The 18,626-nt window shown below is 36.7% G+C and overlaps 1 long non-coding RNA gene across 4 annotated transcripts; it reads left to right on the forward strand.

Moving 5' to 3' along the window:
• Positions 1-1,639: 1,639 nt before the first annotated feature.
• LOC131635196 (uncharacterized) lies at positions 1,640-16,019 on the forward strand. 4 transcript variants are annotated; one of them, XR_009293755.1, is made up of 3 exons: positions 1,640-1,926; positions 2,026-14,199; positions 15,758-16,019. It is a non-coding gene; the product is annotated as an uncharacterized LOC131635196 (long non-coding RNA). The 4 variants fall into 4 exon arrangements; XR_009293757.1 differs by having other exon boundaries at positions 2,026-13,939; positions 14,039-16,019; XR_009293756.1 differs by having other exon boundaries at positions 2,026-8,192; positions 9,751-16,019.
• Positions 16,020-18,626: the final 2,607 nt, after the last annotated feature.

The raw sequence follows: 18,626 nt of genomic DNA on the forward strand, positions 1-18,626 counted from the left end.
AATTTTTTTATATGTTAGATTTCCATATACATTTCCATATTCCTATATAAAAAATGTAATTGTTTTATGTTAGAAATAAAATTTTCTATAAATAAAAAATTTTAGAATGAGAATTCATTAATATAGCAATATGAATAAATATGGCTAGGGTTTTATTAGAATATATATTTTAGATATTTAATAATTTAGAAATGACAGTTTTAACATAAGGATACCAAACAATAAATCATTAAAAAATCGATTAAATTTGATAACTCCTAAAATTTTCAAAGTCGGTTTTATAATAAAAATAAATTAAAATTAGTTATCACCAATTATTAGTATTCAATCAAATTATTTTTTATTTAATGTCTAAAATTTTACGTTAAAAAGTAAATAACTCATTCAATGAAAAAAATTATTATTTTTAATATATAGTAATTAGTCATTAATTTTCGGTTACTAAATTATAATAACCTTCATTTATCTCTCAATTTATATATCTCAATCAAATCATAGTATTGTATTGCTTCCCATTTAAAGAAAGATATTGCAAAATACAATACGCTAATCAAGGACATGAAAAAAAGTCATCTTCCACAAAAAACACAAGTCACCCAAAAAAATAAAATGTATATTCATTATTTAGGAAAAAAAAGTCATCTTCCCCATTGTCACAAAAAACACAAGTCACCCAAACAAATAAAATGTATATTCATTATTTAGGAAAATATGAGAGGTGTGTATGATAATGTTATCTTTTTTGATTAATTTCAATTTTTTCTTTCTATTTACTATAATTTTATATTTCAACCATATGATTGATCTATTTTTTATAATTTACTATTTCAATCCTAATTTTTAGTTTTTGTTAATGATTCATATGTTTTGCAGATTTGTAAAATGAGATGAAGATAGTTCTTATGGCAAGAACAATTAGCTAAAATGAAATATGAGTATAACAACAAGAGTATCACAGGAAAATGAATGCCATAAAAATTGAAGAAAGTAAATTGTCAAATGTTTCTATCTCCTTATTTTTTATAATTTTCTATTTCAATTCTAATTTTTTTTTAAAGATTCATATATTTTGCAGATTTGTAAAATGAAATGAAGATAGATCTTATGACAAGAACGAATATCACAAGCAAATAAATGCCATAAAAATTGAAGAAAGTGAATTGTCAAATGTTTCTGTCCTTAGAATTGATCTATTTTTTATAGTTTTCTATTTCAATCATATGTTGATGTTCACGTACAATCTTGAATGTTTGTTAAAGATTCACATGTTTTGCATATTTTTAAACTGAAATGAAGATAGTTGTTGTGACAAGAAAATTGGCTTAAATGAAATATGAGTATAACAACTAAAATCAAGAGTATCAAAGGCAAATAAATGTCATAAAATTTGAACAAATAAATTGACAAATTTTTCTCCCTCCTTAAAATGTCTCTTTTTTATCAACCATTTATAATTTTACAAGAAAGGTCATGATTATCTCTAGATGTAGTAAGAAATACAAAAATATTTTATGATTAGTAACCGCGCAACGCGCGGGTCACAATCTAGTATATATAAATGGAAGGTTGTCATGATGGCAACTGTAATATCCCATATTAATCCAAGCAAGATTATATATGTTTATGAAGTGCCAAGAAGGAGTTATAGAATTAATCCCTAATTTAGGAAGTGGTTAGTTGAAATGGAATGAGATTGGTTAGAAGCAAACCAAATGGCAATATTGTAGTTATGACTTAGTTGGAGGATAAATTGGACATTTATCTCTATTTGCATGGGCTTAAGGCTAGTAGGTAAGACATTAGTGTCTCCAACTCAGATTGTTAGTAAGAAAGGAAGATGGGAGAGCTTAGAAGCAAGTAGGAGAAAGAGGAATCATGTCCATTTATTCCATTTTCGTATTCCCATGGCAGCCTCCACTAAATCAGGTATATCTCTCAACTCGTAACTCCGATCGTAACGATTCCGGTCCCATTGGATAGCTAACGAATTTCTCTTCAATTTGCACCTATGGTTCGCGTTCATAGCTTTTGTTTCGAAGGAGAAAACTGACCTTGAAGTTGTGTCAGTGATGCTGAAAGTGGGTACAAGTGTGATTACGGATTTGATGAAGATGGAGTGAAACTTTGGCTATGGTGGGAGTCCAATGGCAGCAAACAACATCTTTCTAAACCTCCATTTTAGCAAGGTGAGTCCTTTAGATAGAACTTGGGTAGGATTTGGGGAAGAATGCATGTCAAGGGTTTAGATTGAGATAAACATATTGCATGCTTAAATGAATGATAAATGTGATAAATTGCTAATTGGTAATTTTATGTAATGCATGCTTGATTAATGCTTAGATTGTGTTTTATGTATGTAATGTGTATATTAGATCACTATTGCATGTTGGAAATTCGTTCAGAATTGAATCATGATGATTGGAATTGATATAGGACAATTGGGACTGGTTTAGAGCTCCTAAAAATGCAGAAAAATAGTTCTGGTTCAGTGTAACCGGTTACGGGTTTTGGTGTAACCGGTTACGCTGTTGAAAATTGGAAATCTGGGCATTTTTCGTGCCCGTAACCGATTACGGTTTTGGCGTAACCCGTTACGCTGAGCAAAAATGCAAAATCAGCAAACTTTAGAAAGTCATAACTTTTGGCTCGGGTATCGGAATTGCGCAAACTTTATATCGTTGGAAAGCTAGCGACGTGTACTTTCTAATTAAATAGGTCCCCAAACCAGAATTATTGATTTAATAATAGTGGAGCCCCACTTAGTGAATCAACGAATTAGTATGGGAACTTATGTCTTTACCAATTGAATAATAATTCTTGTGTTAAGCATGGCATGGTTGTTTATTGCTTATTGTGATGTGATATCCATAATTGAGAATGTTATGCCATTATGTTTTATACATGAAAATCCTGCTAACACCGTCGTTTTGGTTAAACGATCGGTACTGATTGTATTGTGTGATTGACGCTTGTTATGCGTGTGGTATGCTAGAATCGAAGTAGACCCGGTACTAAGTTACGATTCGGACCGTGGGTCCTTGAGTTGTCTGTGGGACTGCCCTGATCTTGGATCCCAGAGGCACATACCTGAACTACCGTTGCAGTGTGCTTGTGAGGGCCTGAAGGCGTTTTACACACTTGCTGTATACACACTCGCGTGCTCGGTATGATGGCGTTATGCGGCTAAGTAAGCCTACGCATAACAGGTAAACCATCTCTAATGATGCCATGTAGGCTACATCATTAGGTTCCTATCCGGATGGGCTCATGCGTCAAGACGGCGTGTTGCACTTGCTGTTAACACCACGTGCGTACAGATGGTTAATGGGACGATGTCGCCTCTTAGGCAAGGTCATCTCGCAGCCATGTAGGCTTGTGCGAACCCATTTAATCATTCTTGCAGGGTGCTTGTGTAAGTCTCTTGACAAATAGGCATGGGTGAACCCACCGAGGGTGTGTTAGTAACTTAGTCTAGTGGTATTAACGTACTTCTGGATTCCCCGTACATGGGTATGGGTCTGCATACGTGTTTGTTGTACTGTTTGTGTACTATGATGTGATGACTCCTATGGTGGACGATTCATGTGTTTACTCCGTACTTGTACCGGATGTGAGGATAAACCCCGGATCAATGGTGGATTCGGTTTGTGATGCATGTACCCTGTAGAGCCGAGTGGACTCATAGGATAGGAGGACTCACTGAGATTTAGTAATCTCACCCCAATCAACTTATATTTTTTTCAGGTGCAGTTTAGTAGTGGTTGGTCAGTAGCAGGTTTGGATTGAAGACTTGGAAGTGGTGATGGCTCGAAGACCGTGTTGGTTTTGACATTCCGCTGTGCAAGATCCATTGAAGACTCATGTATTATGCTTCTTAGTAGAATTGCATGTTGTATTTTATATGGATCTTTCTATAACTATAGCTTTTGTACGTACTCAATATCAATTTTAACGTTTCATGCATAATATACTAGTCAGTTATGTATGGGGTGTTACAGTTGGTATCAGAGCAGGTCGATTCTCGGCCGAGCCATGAGACATCACTAGCAATTCTTTTTCCTCCTCTCAAGTGTGCGTTGCTAGCCTGATTTTACTGATATCTCATTCAGTTGTTGAACTTGATCAACTCATCGACTGAGTGTGAGACAGTAGGATTACGGCAGAGCCGCCACGAGGACTCGTAAACCTGTAAGTGTTGTGAACCCAAGTAGTTGAAGTGGGATGAGTAATGGATTTTTTTTTTTGGATGTTGTAAGTGGATAATATTGGAGTCGTCAAGCTTAAGGAGAGCGTATGACGCGAAGTAGTGATACCCGAACTGTCGAGATGTGGATGGAGACAACTAGAACCCCCAGGATTTTGACTGAACGAAGTGAATATTTCTCTAAGTCTTGGTAATAGCAAGGGAAATCCAAATAGGAATTAGTAGGAGCCTTGTAAGGGAGATTCTTCGAAGGTGTTGAGCTGTGAATTAGTAGGATTCAGTACTGATGATGCTGTCGGTGTTAAATGTGACGGGTGAGCTGATAGGACAAAATGGCCTCTGGAAATGCGGACAGAAGAGTTAGACCTTTCTGATTGCGCTGGTACGGACAGTAATTGGATGGATGAAGTATTAGATCCCGATCCAACTCGAAGTACCCTAAGCGAGAGTAGTTACCTAGTAGATGTTGGTGGAATGTATGAGTGTGGTAACTTAAGATTGGCGAAGCTTGAATACCTTGTCGGTGGAAGAGGGCATGCATTTCCGTTCTTATCATTTTGTATTTAAGTTCTAAAACTACGCTAGATGGAATATGAAATGATGTAGAAGCGTGAAATGCAATAACCTAAGTTCTTGTTAGTTGTTGTTCGTCTGACCCCGAGTGAAGCCATAGAACTACGCTTGGCGTTGGGCGTTCAGGCGAGCAAGAACTAAGATCTATCTGGAACGTCAGTAGGATGACCGCAGTTGAGTTGGTTGTTAGGAACCATAGTATGCCTATCTGGACTGAATTATCCTTGGAATCTCATGCATGCGTGGGACGAGTGGGTATGCGCACTGCATGGTAATCCGAAGTTGAACTTCAAACCTTCGGGTTTGGCGTTTTGGCTTTCCGAGTAAGTAAACCTTGATGTGTAACACTCTCAGGTTTTAGCATCCTGAGGAGTGTGGTTCGAAGGACTTGAGGAACGAAGAACCTATTGGAGGTCTGTTCAGACACTTGTCAGTTGCGACTATAGGATACACGTGGGGATCATTATACGCCACTGAGGTAGGTTACCTGGATACATGGCCTCGGAGTTGGACCACCATGTTGGTACTACCAGACGGGTATAATGCCACAGTATCGCTATCGTGCACAAGATGCGTGAGTAATCCTTTTTCCGACATGTGTGGGACAAAGGTGATCCGAAGCTCAAGGTAGAATTCTGATTTGGCACTCGTGAGACACAAATCCAAACTCTCATAAGGTATGTGGGATAAGGATCCATATGTCGTGCTCGATAGTAGAGGAATAACTAGACAGCCGATGGTGAAATGGATCAAGATCCAATACTATACTTATGGAGACCCTGAGTGATCGTGATCGCGTGAGTTAGTATCAGATTGTACCTTGGGGACGTTCTCGTTTCGTGAAGTGTTAAGTTGGCAATTTTGCATGAGTGTCTAGAGTAGGACTCATGTGCGGTCATGATACCCTGGTAAGCATGGTGAGTGGCTATCATGTACCATTGGCGACCGGTGATAGAATATTTGAATTATATCTTGGATCGACTCGATGTGTGAGGTGTCTGGTAAGGTATTGCTAGATACTCTGAATGGAGAAGTGTTAATCTTGGTAAAGCATGGACATTTTGGTTTAGGAACTGCTAAGGAGTTTATAAGAGAGATGTTCGAGTGCAAAGTGCAATTTCTTGCATTGTGGCTACACTCTGACTGTTAGAAGCACCGCAATGAAGGATGCAGCCGCCGAGGAAGTCAGTTTAGGTCAGAGGTGGAACAGACATTAGATGACTGTGTGAATAGAGTGTGGCTATGGGTGGATTGTTATATCTGTAAGTCGCACGAGTTATCAGAGGTGATACTACGCTAAGAGAATGAAGGTGTATGTTTGGGTAGAAGTTGTGTAAAACTGCTAGAGTTATCATGAGCTGCAGTACATCGTGAAGGGTTCGAAATACCGGTTGAGCAACAAGATTTGTTGGAATGACAAACATAGCAGATGTACGTTGTAGAAATCAGTGACAAGGACGAACCTCTAAGCCAGTGAATTTTTGGGTTTCAATGTCCTAAGATAGAAACGTGTACCTAAGTTGTGGTAGATGAACTATATGGAATGACAGAGTAAGTAGAAGCTTGATTCTGGAAAGTACGCAACTTCAAAGAGTTGTAGTCGATGATGGATGTATATAGAGTTCTGGCACGTGTTGTAATTGGACGACTGTAGATAAGGATTATTGTGTATTAATGGGAACTAAGTGAATTATGGATATAATGTGACTCAGAGGATTTCAAGGTGTGACTTGTTGGGATCAGAGTAGCGCAACGGATCAAGGGAGAATCAGATAAGTCTGAGGTAGGAACGAACGGACTGTTTTTGGGACTTTACGTTGGGATGAAAGTATCTTCCTAAGGGAAATTGTCGAAGCAGCATTTTGTTCGTTCTAGTTTCTCAAGGATCACCATAAACTCGAGAGGTGTTATCTATGGACCAGCTTGGGAATACTTTTTGTGGATGGCATGCAGTACGACGTTCGTAGGTCATCAGTTTAGCTTGCAGGTCACAAGGGTTGGACTGCGTATCAGACCGTCGAAATGCTGAAGGCTAGAGAGGACATTCAGTTGGCGCAAGTTCTTTGTGGTTATGCCTTGTGTACTATGATTGTACAGGAAGACTGGTACAATGGTTACAGGTCAGTTGTTGAATTCCGCGTCTTATCAGTAGAATCTTGTTCGAAGTTGTCGAATGTCAAGGCGATAGTTGCAAGACGATTACACCTTCGCGGTTTACGGTGATAGTTGTATAGGTAAAGGTAAATTTGGGACAATCATCCTAAGATTTTGGGAACCGGAAATTAAGACCAAGGAATTTGGCTAACACCTAATGACATTATATGGACTCGAGTGGAGAATAATTTGAAGTGTTATCGCGGAAGCGACGTTGTGGCAGTAATTCTCGAATAGGAAGTAATTCAAGGAGCTGAGTGAATCAGTAATGGTTGTTGAATGAGGGTGAGCATGTCAGAGATTGAACGACGGATATCCGACATGAGTGGATTATTAGGATTACTGAAGTCATGGAAGTCCAGTATAGAGCAGTAAAGGCCTAGGACCCTGGAAGGATCTTTTCCCAGGTATGTCAAGACGGAGTACCTGAATAGACGTGTTGCTTGAGAGTTAAGGTTTCTAATCATGTATAGTGGGACACAAGTGTTTTGGCAGAATATGTTTCTTCATATGGAATGACCCTCATACAGAGTAGTGAGATTATCTAAAGCGAAAGGTAAGGAACATTTCTTCCCCTGACTGGTATAGATTTGGACATGTTGTTTCCATGGTGACTGGAAAGAATTCGAGGACGAATTCAATTTAAGGGGGGGAGAATGTAATATCCCATATTAATCCAAGCAAGATTATATATGTTTATGAAGTGCCAAGAAGGAGTTATAGAATTAATCCCTAATTTAGGAAGTGGTTAGTTGAAATGGAATGAGATTGGTTAGAAGCAAACCAAATGGCAATATTGTAGTTATGACTTAGTTGGAGGATAAATTGGACATTTATCTCTATTTGCATGGGCTTAAGGCTAGTAGGTAAGACATTAGTGTCTCCAACTCAGATTGTTAGTAAGAAAGGAAGATGGGAGAGCTTAGAAGCAAGTAGGAGAAAGAGGAATCATGTCCATCTATTCCATTTTCGTATTCCCATGGCAGCCTCCACTAAATCAGGTATATCTCTCAACTCGTAACTCCGATCGTAACGATTCCGGTCCCATTGGATAGCTAACGAATTTCTCTTCAATTTGCACCTATGGTTCGCGTTCATAGCTTCTGTTTCGAAGGAGAAAACTGACCTTGAAGTTGTGTCAGTGATGCTGAAAGTGGGTACAAGTGTGATTACGGATTTGATGAAGATGGAGTGAAACTTTGGCTATGGTGGGAGTCCAATGGCAGCAAACAACATCTTTCTAAACCTCCATTTTAGCAAGGTGAGTCCTTTAGATAGAACTTGGGTAGGATTTGGGGAAGAATGCATGTCAAGGGTTTAGATTGAGATAAACATATTGCATGCTTAAATGAATGATAAATGTGATAAATTGCTAATTGGTAATTTTATGTAATGCATGCTTGATTAATGCTTAGATTGTGTTTTATGTATGTAATGTGTACATTAGATCACTATTGCATGTTGGAAATTCGTTCAGAATTGAATCATGATGATTGGAATTGATATAGGACAATTGGGACTGGTTTAGAGCTCCTAAAAATGCAGAAAAATAGTTCTGGTTCAGTGTAACCGGTTACGGGTTTTGGTGTAACCGGTTACGCTGTTGAAAATTGGAAATCTGGGCATTTTTCGTGCCCGTAACCGGTTACGGTTTTGGCGTAACCCGTTACGCTGAGCAAAAGTGCAAAATCAGCAAACTTTAGAAAGTCATAACTTTTGGCTCGGGTATCGGAATTGCGCAAACTTTATATCGTTGAAAAGCTAGCGACGTGTACTTTCTAATTAAATAGGTCCCCAAACCAGAATTATTGATTTAATAATAGTGGAGCCCCACTTAGTGAATCAACGAATTAGTATGGGAACTTATGTCTTTACCAATTGAATAATAATTCTTGTGTTAAGCATGGCATGGTTGTTTATTGCTTATTGTGATGTGATATCCATAATTGAGAATGTTATGCCATTATGTTTTATACATGAAAATCCTGCTAACACCGTCGTTTTGGTTAAATGATCGGTACTGATTGTATTGTGTGATTGACGCTTGTTATGCGTGTGGTATGCTAGAATCGAAGTAGACCCGGTACTAAGTTACGATTCGGACCGTGGGTCCTTGAGTTGTCTGTGGGACTGCCCTGATCTTGGATCCCAGAGGCACATACCTGAACTACCGTTGCAGTGTGCTTGTGAGGGCCTGAAGGCGTTTTACTCACTTGCTGTATACACACTCGCGTGCTCGGTATGATGGCGTTATGCGGCTAAGTAAGCCTACGCATAACAGGTAAACCATCTCTAATGATGCCATGTAGGCTACATCATTAGGTTCCTATCCGGATGGGCTCATGCGTCAAGACGGCGTGTTGCACTTGCTGTTAACACCACGTGCGTACAGATGGTTAATGGGACGATGTCGCCTCTTAGGCAAGGTCATCTCGCAGCCATGTAGGCTTGTGCGAACCCATTTAATCATTCTTGCAGGGTGCTTGTGTAAGTCTCTTGACAAATAGGCATGGGTGAACCCACCGAGGGTGTGTTAGTAACTTAGTCTAGTGGTATTAACGTACTTCTGGATTCCCCGTACATGGGTATGGGTCTGCATACGTGTTTGTTGTACTGTTTGTGTACTATGATGTGATGACTCCTATGGTGGACGATTCATGTGTTTACTCCGTACTTGTACCGGATGTGAGGATAAACCCCGGATCAATGGTGGATTCGGTTTGTGATGCATGTACCCTGTAGAGCCGAGTGGACCCATCGGATAGGAGGACTCACTGAGATTTAGTAATCTCACCCCAATCAACTTATATTTTTTTCAGGTGCAGTTTAGTAGTGGTTGGTCAGTAGCAGGTTTGGATTGAAGACTTGGAAGTGGTGATGGCTCGAAGACCGTGTTGGTTTTGACATTCCGCTGTGCAAGATCCATTGAAGACTCATGTATTATGCTTCTTAGTAGAATTGCATGTTGTATTTTATATGGATCTTTCTATAACTATAGCTTTTGTACGTACTCAATATCAATTTTAACGTTTCATGCATAATATACTAGTCAGTTATGTATGGGGTGTTACAGTTGGTATCAGAGCAGGTCGATTCTCGGCCGAGCCATGAGACATCACTAGCAATTCTTTTTCCTCCTCTCAAGTGTGCGTTGCTAGCCTGATTTTACTGATATCTCATTCAGTTGTTGAACTTGATCAACTCATCGACTGAGTGTGAGACAGTAGGATTACGGCAGAGCCGCCACGAGGACTCGTAAACCTGTAAGTGTTGTGAACCCAAGTAGTTGAAGTGGGATGAGTAATGGATTTTTTTTTTTTGGATGTTGTAAGTGGATAATATTGGAGTCGTCAAGCTTAAGGAGAGCGTATGACGCGAAGTAGTGATACCCGAACTGTCGAGATGTGGATGGAGACAACTAGAACCCCCAGGATTTTGACTGAACGAAGTGAATATTTCTCTAAGTCTTGGTAATAGCAAGGGAAATCCAAATAGGAATTAGTAGGAGCCTTGTAAGGGAGATTCTTCGAAGGTGTTGAGCTGTGAATTAGTAGGATTCAGTACTGATGATGCTGTCGGTGTTAAATGTGACGGGTGAGCTGATAGGACAAAATGGCCTCTGGAAATGCGGACAGAAGAGTTAGACCTTTCTGATTGCGCTGGTACGGACAGTAATTGGATGGATGAAGTATTAGATCCCGATCCAACTCGAAGTACCCTAAGCGAGAGTAGTTACCTAGTAGATGTTGGTGGAATGTATGAGTGTGGTAACTTAAGATTGGCGAAGCTTGAATACCTTGTCGGTGGAAGAGGGCATGCATTTCCGTTCTTATCATTTTGTATTTAAGTTCTAAAACTACGCTAGATGGAATATGAAATGATGTAGAAGCGTGAAATGCAATAACCTAAGTTCTTGTTAGTTGTTGTTCGTCTGACCCCGAGTGAAGCCATAGAACTACGCTTGGCGTTGGGCGTTCAGGCGAGCAAGAACTAAGATCTATCTGGAACGTCAGTAGGATGACCGCAGTTGAGTTGGTTGTTAGGAACCATAGTATGCCTATCTGGACTGAATTATCCTTGGAATCTCATGCATGCGTGGGACGAGTGGGTATGCGCACTGCATGGTAATCCGAAGTTGAACTTCAAACCTTCGGGTTTGGCGTTTTGGCTTTCCGAGTAAGTAAACCTTGATGTGTAACACTCTCAGGTTTTAGCATCCTGAGGAGTGTGGTTCGAAGGACTTGAGGAACGAAGAACCTATTGGAGGTCTGTTCAGACACTTGTCAGTTGCGACTATAGGATACACGTGGGGATCATTATACGCCACTGAGGTAGGTTACCTGGATACATGGCCTCGGAGTTGGACCACCATGTTGGTACTACCAGACGGGTATAATGCCACAGTATCGCTATCGTGCACAAGATGCGTGAGTAATCCTTTTTCCGACATGTGTGGGACAAAGGTGATCCGAAGCTCAAGGTAGAATTCTGATTTGGCACTCGTGAGACACAAATCCAAACTCTCATAAGGTATGTGGGATAAGGATCCATATGTCGTGCTCGATAGTAGAGGAATAACTAGACAGCCGATGGTGAAATGGATCAAGATCCAATACTATACTTATGGAGACCCTGAGTGATCGTGATCGCGTGAGTTAGTATCAGATTGTACCTTGGGGACGTTCTCGTTTCGTGAAGTGTTAAGTTGGCAATTTTGCATGAGTGTCTAGAGTAGGACTCATGTGCGGTCATGATACCCTGGTAAGCATGGTGAGTGGCTATCATGTACCATTGGCGACCGGTGATAGAATATTTGAATTATATCTTGGATCGACTCGATGTGTGAGGTGTCTGGTAAGGTATTGCTAGATACTCTGAATGGAGAAGTGTTAATCTTGGTAAAGCATGGACATTTTGGTTTAGGAACTGCTAAGGAGTTTATAAGAGAGATGTTCGAGTGCAAAGTGCAATTTCTTGCATTGTGGCTACACTCTGACTGTTAGAAGCACCGCAATGAAGGATGCAGCCGCCGAGGAAGTCAGTTTAGGTCAGAGGTGGAACAGACATTAGATGACTGTGTGAATAGAGTGTGGCTATGGGTGGATTGTTATATCTGTAAGTCGCACGAGTTATCAGAGGTGATACTACGCTAAGAGAATGAAGGTGTATGTTTGGGTAGAAGTTGTGTAAAACTGCTAGAGTTATCATGAGCTGCAGTACATCGTGAAGGGTTCGAAATACCGGTTGAGCAACAAGATTTGTTGGAATGACAAACATAGCAGATGTACGTTGTAGAAATCAGTGACAAGGACGAACCTCTAAGCCAGTGAATTTTTGGGTTTCAATGTCCTAAGATAGAAACGTGTACCTAAGTTGTGGTAGATGAACTATATGGAATGACAGAGTAAGTAGAAGCTTGATTCTGGAAAGTACGCAACTTCAAAGAGTTGTAGTCGATGATGGATGTATATAGAGTTCTGGCACGTGTTGTAATTGGACGACTGTAGATAAGGATTATTGTGTATTAATGGGAACTAAGTGAATTATGGATATAATGTGACTCAGAGGATTTCAAGGTGTGACTTGTTGGGATCAGAGTAGCGCAACGGATCAAGGGAGAATCAGATAAGTCTGAGGTAGGAACGAACGGACTGTTTTTGGGACTTTACGTTGGGATGAAAGTATCTTCCTAAGGGAAATTGTCGAAGCAGCATTTTGTTCGTTCTAGTTTCTCAAGGATCACCATAAACTCGAGAGGTGTTATCTATGGACCAGCTTGGGAATACTTTTTGTGGATGGCATGCAGTACGACGTTCGTAGGTCATCAGTTTAGCTTGCAGGTCACAAGGGTTGGACTGCGTATCAGACCGTCGAAATGCTGAAGGCTAGAGAGGACATTCAGTTGGCGCAAGTTCTTTGTGGTTATGCCTTGTGTACTATGATTGTACAGGAAGACTGGTACAATGGTTACAGGTCAGTTGTTGAATTCCGCGTCTTATCAGTAGAATCTTGTTCGAAGTTGTCGAATGTCAAGGCGATAGTTGCAAGACGATTACACCTTCGCGGTTTACGGTGATAGTTGTATAGGTAAAGGTAAATTTGGGACAATCATCCTAAGATTTTGGGAACCGGAAATTAAGACCAAGGAATTTGGCTAACACCTAATGACATTATATGGACTCGAGTGGAGAATAATTTGAAGTGTTATCGCGGAAGCGACGTTGTGGCAGTAATTCTCGAATAGGAAGTAATTCAAGGAGCTGAGTGAATCAGTAATGGTTGTTGAATGAGGGTGAGCATGTCAGAGATTGAACGACGGATATCCGACATGAGTGGATTATTAGGATTACTGAAGTCATGGAAGTCCAGTATAGAGCAGTAAAGGCCTAGGACCCTGGAAGGATCTTTTCCCAGGTATGTCAAGACGGAGTACCTGAATAGACGTGTTGCTTGAGAGTTAAGGTTTCTAATCATGTATAGTGGGACACAAGTGTTTTGGCAGAATATGTTTCTTCATATGGAATGACCCTCATACAGAGTAGTGAGATTATCTAAAGCGAAAGGTAAGGAACATTTCTTCCCCTGACTGGTATAGATTTGGACATGTTGTTTCCATGGTGACTGGAAAGAATTCGAGGACGAATTCAATTTAAGGGGGGGAGAATGTAATATCCCATATTAATCCAAGCAAGATTATATATGTTTATGAAGTGCCAAGAAGGAGTTATAGAATTAATCCCTAATTTAGGAAGTGGTTAGTTGAAATGGAATGAGATTGGTTAGAAGCAAACCAAATGGCAATATTGTAGTTATGACTTAGTTGGAGGATAAATTGGACATTTATCTCTATTTGCATGGGCTTAAGGCTAGTAGGTAAGACATTAGTGTCTCCAACTCAGATTGTTAGTAAGAAAGGAAGATGGGAGAGCTTAGAAGCAAGTAGGAGAAAGAGGAATCATGTCCATCTATTCCATTTTCGTATTCCCATGGCAGCCTCCACTAAATCAGGTATATCTCTCAACTCGTAACTCCGATCGTAACGATTCCGGTCCCATTGGATAGCTAACGAATTTCTCTTCAATTTGCACCTATGGTTCGCGTTCATAGCTTCTGTTTCGAAGGAGAAAACTGACCTTGAAGTTGTGTCAGTGATGCTGAAAGTGGGTACAAGTGTGATTACGGATTTGATGAAGATGGAGTGAAACTTTGGCTATGGTGGGAGTCCAATGGCAGCAAACAACATCTTTCTAAACCTCCATTTTAGCAAGGTGAGTCCTTTAGATAGAACTTGGGTAGGATTTGGGGAAGAATGCATGTCAAGGGTTTAGATTGAGATAAACATATTGCATGCTTAAATGAATGATAAATGTGATAAATTGCTAATTGGTAATTTTATGTAATGCATGCTTGATTAATGCTTAGATTGTGTTTTATGTATGTAATGTGTACATTAGATCACTATTGCATGTTGGAAATTCGTTCAGAATTGAATCATGATGATTGGAATTGATATAGGACAATTGGGACTGGTTTAGAGCTCCTAAAAATGCAGAAAAATAGTTCTGGTTCAGTGTAACCGGTTACGGGTTTTGGTGTAACCGGTTACGCTGTTGAAAATTGGAAATCTGGGCATTTTTCGTGCCCGTAACCGGTTACGGTTTTGGCGTAACCCGTTACGCTGAGCAAAAGTGCAAAATCAGCAAACTTTAGAAAGTCATAACTTTTGGCTCGGGTATCGGAATTGCGCAAACTTTATATCGTTGAAAAGCTAGCGACGTGTACTTTCTAATTAAATAGGTCCCCAAACCAGAATTATTGATTTAATAATAGTGGAGCCCCACTTAGTGAATCAACGAATTAGTATGGGAACTTATGTCTTTACCAATTGAATAATAATTCTTGTGTTAAGCATGGCATGGTTGTTTATTGCTTATTGTGATGTGATATCCATAATTGAGAATGTTATGCCATTATGTTTTATACATGAAAATCCTGCTAACACCGTCGTTTTGGTTAAATGATCGGTACTGATTGTATTGTGTGATTGACGCTTGTTATGCGTGTGGTATGCTAGAATCGAAGTAGACCCGGTACTAAGTTACGATTCGGACCGTGGGTCCTTGAGTTGTCTGTGGGACTGCCCTGATCTTGGATCCCAGAGGCACATACCTGAACTACCGTTGCAGTGTGCTTGTGAGGGCCTGAAGGCGTTTTACTCACTTGCTGTATACACACTCGCGTGCTCGGTATGATGGCGTTATGCGGCTAAGTAAGCCTACGCATAACAGGTAAACCATCTCTAATGATGCCATGTAGGCTACATCATTAGGTTCCTATCCGGATGGGCTCATGCGTCAAGACGGCGTGTTGCACTTGCTGTTAACACCACGTGCGTACAGATGGTTAATGGGACGATGTCGCCTCTTAGGCAAGGTCATCTCGCAGCCATGTAGGCTTGTGCGAACCCATTTAATCATTCTTGCAGGGTGCTTGTGTAAGTCTCTTGACAAATAGGCATGGGTGAACCCACCGAGGGTGTGTTAGTAACTTAGTCTAGTGGTATTAACGTACTTCTGGATTCCCCGTACATGGGTATGGGTCTGCATACGTGTTTGTTGTACTGTTTGTGTACTATGATGTGATGACTCCTATGGTGGACGATTCATGTGTTTACTCCGTACTTGTACCGGATGTGAGGATAAACCCCGGATCAATGGTGGATTCGGTTTGTGATGCATGTACCCTGTAGAGCCGAGTGGACTCATAGGATAGGAGGACTCACTGAGATTTAGTAATCTCACCCCAATCAACTTATATTTTTTTCAGGTGCAGTTTAGTAGTGGTTGGTCAGTAGCAGGTTTGGATTGAAGACTTGGAAGTGGTGATGGCTCGAAGACCGTGTTGGTTTTGACATTCCGCTGTGCAAGATCCATTGAAGACTCATGTATTATGCTTCTTAGTAGAATTGCATGTTGTATTTTATATGGATCTTTCTATAACTATAGCTTTTGTACGTACTCAATATCAATTTTAACGTTTCATGCATAATATACTAGTCAGTTATGTATGGGGTGTTACAGCAACCCTAGCCACGTGTCATCATGATACACAATCTTAGCAAAAACTCTAATGTGTTATTTACTAATTTGACCTTACACCTAATGTGTTATTTACTAATTTGTCCCTACGTTAAAAATAAATAATAATAATAATAATAATAACTATAATAATAATAAACATAATAAAAATAATAATAATTATACTTAAAAATTAAATAATAATAATAATATAATATTCAGCCACCACTATTAATAATAATAATATAAATAATAAATTATAATATAATATTCATCTAATAATAAAATAATAATAATTATTATTATTATTATAATATGATATAATATAGTACAAAATTTAACTACCACAATTAAAAATACTATTATTTATAAAAATTAGTTTATTTATTCTATTATGCACCCAACTATAATATTTAACACTATATTAATAATTATTAGAAATATATGAGGAATAAATAAAACAATTATCTAACAATATAACAAAAATATATATGTTAAATAATTGAAGTAGCAAAAATATTATAAGAATAATAATTTAAAAACAGAATTAAAGATTAACTGATATAATCGTTTAAAATTTATGAACATTTTATTTTAATACTTTCTAATATAATAATATAAAAATATTTTTTAAATATTCTATCTAAATATAAATTTTATTAATAAATAAATTTTAGAATTCGAATTTTGAAGTGATAAAATAAAAAAATAAAAAAACTTTAAAAGGTATATTTTGATCTAATATTATTTATACAATCTAGAAATAATATATTTTTGGTTAATATCAATAAAGTTTTTAATAACTATTTTACACATATTTTTAGAAAAATGTAGTAATTTAGAATTTATATAAAGTAACAAATCATTTTAAATTTTAGAAATTTATGTGGAATAAATGAAACAATTATCTAACAATATAACAAAAACATATATATTTTAAAGAATTAAAGTAGAAGAAATATTATAAAAGTAATAATTTAAAAAAAGAACTAAAGATTAACTGGTATAATAGTTTAAAATTTATTAACATTTTATTTTAATAATTTTTAATATGATATAAAAATACTTTTTAATTATTGTATTTAAATATAAGTTATTTAGTAAATAAATTAGAGATATCGAATTTTTAGAAAAAATGTAGTAATTTAGAATTTATATAAAGTAACAAATCATTTTAATTATTAAAAATTTATGAGGAATAAATGAAACAATTATCTAACAATATAACAAAAATATATATATGTTAAAGAATTGAAGTAGAAAAAATATTATAAAATTAATAATTTAAAAAAGAACTAAAGATTAACTGATATAATAGTTTAAAATTTATTAATATTTTATTTTAATACTTTTTAATATGATATAAAAATATTTTTTTAATTATTGTATATTTTATTTTAATACTTTTTAATATGATATTAAAATATTTTTTAATTATTGTATTTAATTATAAGTTTTATTAGTAAATAAATTAGAGATATTGAATTTTAAAGTGATAAAAAAATGTTTAAAGTTATATTTTGATCTAATATTATTTTTAAAATCTAAAAATAATATTTTTTTTGGTTAATATCAATAAAGTTTTTAATAACCGTTTTAGACATTTTTAGAAAAATGTAGTAATTCAAAATTTATATAAATTAACAAATCATTATATTTTTACTCGATTTATTTTATTGAAAAATGTATTTCAATAATAATTACTAACTTATATAACTTTTTTCTTTTTAGTATTTAATGTTATCATCATTGTATTTTAATTACAAATTATTTTTGGAACAAAAATCAGTTACAGCTTTTATAATTATTGCAAAAATTAATATTTATAAAATGAATAGTTTTATGAAACGGCCAATAATAATACCATTTTATTATATTGAAACGGTAAATTTGTCTCATTTTCTACCTTAAATAGATAAACTTTTGTCAATTTCTTCGTCACACGTATATTTTTGAATTCATGCAAAACCTGACAAAACATCGAATATACGTCTCTTGCAATATCATCTACTATTCTACGCCGATTCAAAAAAAGAATTGATTTTTTTATCTTTATCTAATATTCTAATCCAAAATATCTTGGAAGGTTTCATCTTTTTTACATCTATTCAAATCTATTTCATGTCCATATTTTTTCGAATAAATTTTATTTTATCATTTTGATCATATTTATATTTATTTTATATATATTATTTTGATCACTTTCAAATTAATTTATACTCATATTCATATTTTATAATTATAATTTTGCAGGTTTTACAATTTGAATGAGAGTCTAATCGGAGTCTAATCGGCACAAGCTCCTACAAACAACAATCTTAGCATCAATTTTGAAATATACGTCTCTTGTAATCATCTAGAGAATCTAAATTCTAGAAACAATAATATATATGTTTATGTTAAGATGTTTTTATTTTTTGTATAGATTTTTTTATTTTTTTAATTTAATTTTCTTTGTCTTTTTTTATTTAAATACTAGAAACAATAATATATACGCTTATGTTAATATAATTTCTAATTATAATTTTGCAGGTTTTACAATTTGAATGAGAGTCTAATCGGCACAATAATAAATATGCATATGTTAAGATGTTTTTATTTTTTGTGTTGATTTTTAA

Source organism: Vicia villosa, unplaced genomic scaffold, assembly GCF_029867415.1.
Source record: "Vicia villosa cultivar HV-30 ecotype Madison, WI unplaced genomic scaffold, Vvil1.0 ctg.001440F_1_1, whole genome shotgun sequence".
Taxonomy (NCBI): Eukaryota; Viridiplantae; Streptophyta; class Magnoliopsida; order Fabales; family Fabaceae; genus Vicia; species Vicia villosa.